Source organism: Elephantulus edwardii, unplaced genomic scaffold (assembly GCF_000299155.1).
Source record: "Elephantulus edwardii isolate Elephantulus edwardi_28Jun2011 unplaced genomic scaffold, EleEdw1.0 scaffold00320, whole genome shotgun sequence".
NCBI lineage: Eukaryota > Metazoa > Chordata > Mammalia > Macroscelidea > Macroscelididae > Elephantulus > Elephantulus edwardii.
Genome location: NW_006400070.1, coordinates 2533838 through 2539147, shown reverse-complemented (window position 1 = coordinate 2539147; position 5310 = coordinate 2533838). Strand labels below are relative to the sequence as shown.

General features: G+C 37.4%; 1 pseudogene; it reads right to left on the bottom strand.

The window, feature by feature from the left end:
• The window catches only part of LOC102858194, a 43624-nt pseudogene extending 38421 nt beyond the window's left edge, over positions 1–5203 (bottom strand).
• Positions 5204–5310: the final 107 nt, after the last annotated feature.

The window sequence follows — 5310 nt, the reverse complement described above, 5'->3', positions numbered from 1 at the left end:
GGGTTGGACACAATCACCAAGAGGTGGGGACGGGGCTTGTGCGCTGCTGGGGGTTTATGCAGCAGCACCCTGTGTGCTAAGGGTCACACAGGTGTGGGCTGCAGGGGGGTCCCACAGTGTCCGGCAGTCTTCGCTCCTCTGGAGTTCCACGGCAGGTGGCTGGCTGCTGCTCTTCCCGGGTCTCCTCCTGGTCCCTCTCGTGGTGTTCCCCGGTCTGGCGGGCGGCCGCGTGCGTTCCCTGCTTTGGCTTTTTGATGGTCTAGTGAAATATTCAGCATTTCTTGCGACATCATCTTGGTCTTTTCTCCCTCCTGTTTTTGTAATGACTTTTTGTATTCTTCATGGATGATATTCTTAATATCCTCTAACAGCTCATCTGGTCTTTGCTCATCAATGTTCAAAACCTGTTCCTGAGATGATCTTTAAGTTATAGTGGGATATGTCAAATTTTTATTCTTGTAGAGTGGATTGGATTGGATTGGATTGGATTGGATCGGATCGGATTGGATTTTCTTTAGCTTCAGTTTGAACTTGCATATGAGTAGTTTATAATCTGTTCTACAATCAGCAGTTGGCCTAGTTTTCACAGCTGACATTGAGCTTCTGCAGCAATTTGCTCCACAGATGTAGGCAATCTGATTCCTGTAAAGACCATCAGATAAAGTCCATGTGCATTGTCATCATTTGTGTTTCTTACAAAAGATATTTGCAATAAATAGGTCATTGATTGTACAGAATTATTTCATTTTATCTCCAGCCTCATTCCTGTCAGCAAGTCCATGTTTTCCGACTACTGATTCTTCTTCACTGTTCCCAACTTTTGCATTCCAGTCACCCATTATTATAAAAGTATATTGGCTGTGAGGAAGCAGGACTGTGCTGCCGGTGCTACTCCCACAGTTATCTGGAGGGAAAGCTGCTGTCTAGCTTGACCACGTGGCGACTCTTAACTCAAGCAACATGGAAGTCCTGGGCACCTTGACAGAGGTTACGAGCCACTTCCAGAAAGGAACAACAAGCTTCTTCCTTAGTCATTCAAAAACTTTGGGGGGGAGGAAACTGCAAGGAAGGAGCACAAATATACAGGTGCTTCATGAGACATTGCTGTACCCTGGGTAATTTTATAGCTAAAACAACCTAATATCCACTAAGAAAAGACTCCTGCTATGTCAAGAAAGGAGCAATCATGTCAGTCATTATGAAAAAAAAACAAAATAACCCTTCCCCTTAAAAAAGCAAACCAAATGAATACCCCAGATAGAGAGAATAGAGGAAATATGTTGATGTAGAACTATTTGATCAGCTACAGAAAAAGATGCAAATATAGGAAGAATCAATGGAAGTCAATAAAACAGCAAATACTTCAGAGATAACAATCCAGAAGAAATATATGGAAGAGGAGAAACTTGAACAGATATGGATGAAAATACAAAAGATGGAAGAAAAAATTGACAGAATAGAAAAAATAATCGTACAAGAAATTAAAAAATCATCACAAGACAGAAAGAATGCAGCCAACCCAGTACAGGAAATAACAGGAAAGCATGAAAATGCAATCTAGAATATTAAGACCAAAATGGCAGAATTGTCCAACACTCTGGTAGGAGAAAAAAGTAGAACTGAAGAGAAGAAATAATGAGTCAGTGAGCTGGAAGACAAAAGCCTCACTAGAAACATACTTGAAGAAAAACCAGAGGTAAGAAATAAAGAAAATGAAGAAAACATTAGAATTATGTGGGATGACATAAAACGGAATAACATGTATATGACTGAAATTCCAGAACACGGGAGTGACAGGGAAATCACTGAGAAGATTGTGAAAGAAGTAATACAAGAAAAGTTTCCAGGTATTTTTAAAGAATAGGGAAATCCGCATTCAAGAAGCACAGAGAACCCCAAATAGAAACCCCAAAAGAAAACCACCAAGATATAGTCAAATTCTCCAGATTAAAAGATAAGGATAAAAGCAGCATGAGGAAAACAAAGAGTTACCTTAAAAGGGGAAACAAATAGATTAAATTCTGATTTCTCAACAGAAGCCATTCAAACTAGAAGGCAATGGGATGCCAAAAACAGAAAATTGAAAGATTAAAATTGCCAGCCAAAGGTCCTATATCCAGCAAAGCTCTCAATCAAATTTGAAGAGGAAATTAGATTTTTTGCAGAAAAGAAGAGCCATAACAAATTTGTGAAAAAAAGACTAAAACTATAAGAAATTTTAAGTGACATTCTACACACAGAGATGCCAAAGGCAAGTGAATGGACCATAGTGACCAGAAATGACAGAAAAAGAAACACAGCAAAAAAGTAAAACTTGACCTGACAACAATCACACCTAATGTGAATGGGCTAAATGCACCAATTAAGAGAAAAAGAGTAGTAGGATGGATTTTTCAAAAAAAGCAAAACAATATGTTGCCTATAAGAGACACATTTTAAAAAGGAAGAGAAAGACAGACTCAAAATCAAAAGCCAGAAAAAATATGCCAAGCAAATGGCAACCTCAAAAAAGCAGAATGACAATACTAACCTCTGATAAAAACAGATTTCATAATAATAACCACAATTGAAGATACTGATTAAAAGCACAATAGATCAAGAAGACATAAACTTGACCAATATCAATGCACCAAATGATAAAGCTGCAAAATACCATGGTTAACTGAATTGAAGAGAGAAATAGCACCACAATAGTGGTTGGAGATTTCAACACACCACTATCACCACAACAGCAAGGAGTTGGAAACAACCTAAGTGCCCATCAACAAAAGAATGGATAGAGAAGCTGTGGTATATTCACACAATGGAATACTACACGGCGTTGAAAAACAAGGAACTCATGCAATATTATCCAAAGTGGGTGACCCTGGATGGCATTATGCTGAGTGAAGTGTCTCAATCATAAAAGGACAAATACTGAATGGTGCCACTGTTGTAAAACAGGACTGACATGGGAGTTGGGGGGAAACTAAGATGGGATAAATAATGTATACTGCATTGAAACAGATGAGGGAGAAAACTGTTTAAAAGGGATATGTGTTTAGGTATTTTTGTCATGCCAGGAGTCCAGCGTGAAGGCTGCATAGTGGAATGGATCTGGCAAAAGGATTGTAAAACAATGAAAGAATTTTTCTTTTACTTTTCAAAGAGGAGAGTGTACTGGAAGTAGACGGGAGAAAAGTGCAACAATGAACGAATGGAATTCCAAAGTCTCTGTAAATTTTCATTGAAATTAATTATTAAAAATTTTTTAAAAAAGAAACAACTCAAAAGAAACTCAACAAAGATGCAGAAGATCTAAATTATACAATCAGCCAACTCAAACTTGTTGGTGTATTCAGAGTGCTGCACCCAACTAAAACTCAATTAACTTTCTTCTCAAGTGCACATGGTACGTTCTCCAGAATTGATCATATGTTAGGACACCAAGCAAGCCTTAAAAAATTCAAAAATATTGAAATAATACAAAGTATTTTCTCACAATGTCATAAAACTAGAAATTAAACACAGAAGAGCTTACAAAACTACCCATATAGGAACTAAATAACTCTCTGCTAGAATATGACTGGGTTATAAAAGAAATAAAGAATTCAATTAAAAATTTCCTTGAAACAAATGATAATGAAAATACAATTTACCAAAACCTCTGGGTCACAGCTAAGATAGGCCTCAGTTCTTTGCAATAGGCACACACATAAAAAAAAAAGGAAGAAAGAAGAATCAATGATCTAACTTAACACCTTCAGCAAATAGAAAAAGATCAACAATCTAACCCTACAACCTCTAGAAGAAAAGAAATTATAAGGACAAGAACTGAAATCAATGAGATTAAAAAAAAAAACACACACACAGAAAAAGAGTTGGAACCATCAGTCAGAGCAGGAGCTGGTTTTTCGAAAGGGTCAATAAAATTGACAAACCATTAGCAAATTTAACAAAAGAGAAAAAAGAAAAGACAAAGATGACTCTAATAAGACATGACAGAAGTGACATCACAACAGAACTGAAGGAAATTAAATTGATATTATCAGAATACTATAAAAAAGCAATACTCTGATAAATGTGAAAACCTAGAAGAAATGAGCAAATGCCTTGAAATGCGTCCCCTGCAAAGATTGACAAAGACAAATATAGAACAGTTGAACAGACCTCACACGAACACTTCAGAAGAGATGAAATTTAAAAAAATTAAAAAAAGACTTTCCCGAAAGAAAAGTCCTGGACCAGATGGCTTCACTGCTGAATTCTACCAAACATTCAGAGAGAATTTAGCACCCATTCTACTTAAGTTATTTCAAAAATTGAAAAATAAGAAACACTTTCTATGAAGCAAGCATAACCCTAATACCAAAACAAGGCAAAAATATTACCAAGAAAGGAAACTACAGACCATTATCTCTCAAGAAGATAGATGCAGAAATCCTTAAAAAACATACTAGCCAATAGGACCCAAAGGTACATCAACAAAATAATTCACCATGACCAAGTGGGATTCATAATAGGTATGCAAGGAGGGTTTAACATAAAAAAAACAATCAATGTAACTCACAATACTAACAAAGCAAATAATAAGAACTGTATGATCTTAGTAAATGATGCAGAAAAGGCATTTGACAAAATGCAAAACAACTTTCTGATAAAAGCACTCAGCAAAATTGGAATAGAGGGAATTTCCTCAATATAGTCAAAAGTATATATGCAAAACAAAGTGCCACCTTGATTCGCAATGGAGAAAGATTAAAAACATTTTCCTTGCAAACAGGGACGAGACAAGGATGCCCAAAGTCACCACTTCTTTTCAATATTGTACTGGAAGTGCTTGCTATGACAAAAGAAGGAAATAAAAGGCATCCAGTTCAGCAAAAAGATGGGTAATTTTATCCTGTCACTCTACTAAATTGGCCTATTAACTCTAACAGGGTTGTTTTGGTTTTTTTGTTTTGTTTTGTTTTTTGTTTTTGTCTTCTAGGTTTTCTATGTACACTATCAGATCATCCAAAGACGCCAAAAGCCCATGACATCTGTTCCGACACAAAGGTCAGAGGAGAGGCTAAGCATCTGACTAGCTAAAGTTGGGCACTTCACAGGACAGACATCACATCCCGCAGACCCATCCCATTTTCTCAGATAATCGAAGTCGCCGAAAGCCCGCGACATCTGTTCCGGCAGTAAGGTAATCGAAGACGCTGAAAGCCCGCGACATCCGTTCCAGCGGTAAGGTAATCAAAGATGCCAAAAGCCCTCAACATCCGTTCCGGCACAAAGGTCAGAGGAGACGCCAAAAGCCCGCGACATCCGTTCCGGCACAAA